The sequence below is a fragment of the Triticum dicoccoides genome, chromosome 2B, assembly GCF_002162155.2.
Source record: "Triticum dicoccoides isolate Atlit2015 ecotype Zavitan chromosome 2B, WEW_v2.0, whole genome shotgun sequence".
NCBI classification, from domain to species: Eukaryota; Viridiplantae; Streptophyta; class Magnoliopsida; order Poales; family Poaceae; genus Triticum; species Triticum dicoccoides.
This window is the reverse complement of record NC_041383.1, coordinates 25,220,366-25,222,790: the sequence shown is the minus strand read 5'-3', so window position 1 is coordinate 25,222,790 and position 2,425 is coordinate 25,220,366. Positions and strand designations below refer to the sequence as shown.

Genomic DNA, 2,425 nt, shown 5'->3' with positions numbered 1-2,425 from the left:
ATGTCCTATGCGCACACGGGCCTGGCTCGTGTCACGTGGTGTCACTTTAGCGCCGGTTCGTGACGAACCGGTACTAAAGAGGGGAGGGCTTTAGTCCCCACTCTTTAGTGTCGGTTGGTAAACCGACACTAAAGGCCATTACGAACCGGCACTAAAGGCCGGTTCTGCACTAGTGAAGGGGGCAGAGGAGACGAAGTCGTGGTGGTGGTGGCTACGGCGGCAGAAGGCACCCGAGGCATTGGGAGCAGACGGCGCCGGTAGCACCATCACGCGAGATCGGAGTTCCATTGCTGGCTAGAGGAGAGTGATGGGAGATGGATCTGGATGGGTCTGGAATGGAGACAGAGGGTTTTTCTGAAAATAATATGAAGAGAGTGGCGATGTCTTTTTGCAAAAGTGCCAGAGCTCACATCCGATGTGTTAGATGTAGATCGAACGGTCGAGAATTATAGATGGCAGACACACCATCATCACCAATTGTGCTTTTATAGAAGTAGAGATATTTTTGTTTCAAAAAAAATTGATTTGTTTTTTAATGATATATTCATATAGGGGTGCGTGACCCCCGAGAGTCACTAATCCTCTTCCATTACGCACTTGCGTAACATTTACTAGTGTAAAATGTTGAAACATCCAGCGGTCTATATATGGATCTATGACTTATTCGTACAATATAATACATACATATGAAACATACTTCCCCCGTTCCTAAATATAGGTTTTTCTAAAGATTTCAACAATTGACTACGTACAAAGCAAAATGAGTGAATCTACACTTTAAAATATGTCTATGTATACGCGTATGTGGTAGTCCATTTGAAATTTTAAAAAAGACTTATATTTAGGACGGAGGGAGTAGACAAATAATCATTTTGGCAGAGCCTGTTGTTACATACACGAGAGGAAAGAAATTATGATATCATGTTGAAACATCGTCCATATATGGATCTCTGATTTATTGGAAGTACAATATAATACCACCCGTCACATCAGTGTTTAATTTATTATTTTCAGACACACACACACTATAATGCATGCATGCATGCACGTTGATTATTAGTAGTTGATGCCGGCGTTGTAGAGGTCGCGGCCGTATCCGGTCTGCTTGCCGTAGTACCTGTCCCACAGCATGACCCCGCCGTATTTGCCGCCTGCTTCACGCTGGGCATCACCGCATCAGGTCGTAGTTCATCGACATGAGGCCGACCTCGTCGTTCCTCCCAGTCCCGGGCACGTTCGCCGCCGGCAGCCCGATGTACACCTTGCTCCGGGGGTACCTCGCCGTCCACTTGCTCCACTGCGCCATCACCCCGTCTTTGTGCACGTGGCTGTACGAGCACCGGTCTTCGCCGTAGAACCTGACGTGGATCCGCTCGAACAGCCCCGTGTCCAGCGCCCTCTGGACGTGCCAGTCCGGGTACACGCACCGCGGCGTCGCCGTCAGCCTCACCCCGGCGCGCCGCGGTAGTACCGGTTGTATCCGGACAGACGCCTGGCGAGCTCCTCGTAGTGGTCCGGCGCGCCCTGGTCGATGAAGAAGTCGATGCCTTCGACCACGGTGTCGCCGAACGGGCGGAACACGCCGCGGCGGCCGCCCCCGAGGTGCGCGTTCCACAGGTTGTCGGCGACATCGGCCGCGGACTGTGATGACGGCAGGGAGTACTGGGTGCCGCCGCCGCCGATGGAGAGGAGGACGACGATGCCCTTGCCCCGGCAGTGCTTGATGTCGGTGCCGATGCCGTAGAGCGGGTGGCCGGAGAGGTCGCCCCAGTACTTGCCGTGGCCGAAGACGCTGTAGAAGGAGATGTGAGTTTTCTTTGTATGCTTTCTTTTCATTTTTGGTTTGATGTGTTTCATTATTGTCGAAGATTATTAAAGTCTATTGTCTTTTCTTTTGTACAGGTCAAGGCTTAGGTTTTCCTGGAAGATGCATTTTGCGACATCGAAGGCTTTGCTTGAAACTAAGCTTTGACGAGAAATTATAGACAGTAGTACTGTTGTCAAATTTTTTTGTCGATAGTGTAATTAAATGTGATAAATTTGTACGGTTTGGTCTAGATGTCATGTGTATGTGCTGGATGGCTGTTTTGATTTTTAATGTTGTGATTCAGTGAACTCTTTTTTACAGAGAAGTATGAGAAGGATGCTTTCATTGTGTAATTTGTTTTATCTGATGCTTTTTTGTTTCTTTGTGGTTGCTTCATTTTATTTTTTGTTTTACTGTATTATTAAGCATGGTTGCTTCAACGGCAGTTAGTCGTTCCTGGACAATCAAGGTTCATTTTCCAATCACCATATTCTTTTACTTGTTTTTCCCTTTTAGGTGTTTAATATATTTTGAATATTTTTTTATCTCTTTGTTGTTGTTGCAGGGTTGGTTCAATTCTTTCTGAAGCCCGCCAATAATTAAACTCGGACGGTCAGA

The 2,425-nt window shown here is 47.5% G+C and overlaps 1 pseudogene; it reads right to left on the bottom strand.

Annotated features, from left to right (window-relative positions):
• Window positions 1–1,056: 1,056 nt before the first annotated feature.
• Window positions 1,057–1,836, bottom strand: LOC119360290 (annotated as a pseudogene).
• Window positions 1,837–2,425: the final 589 nt, after the last annotated feature.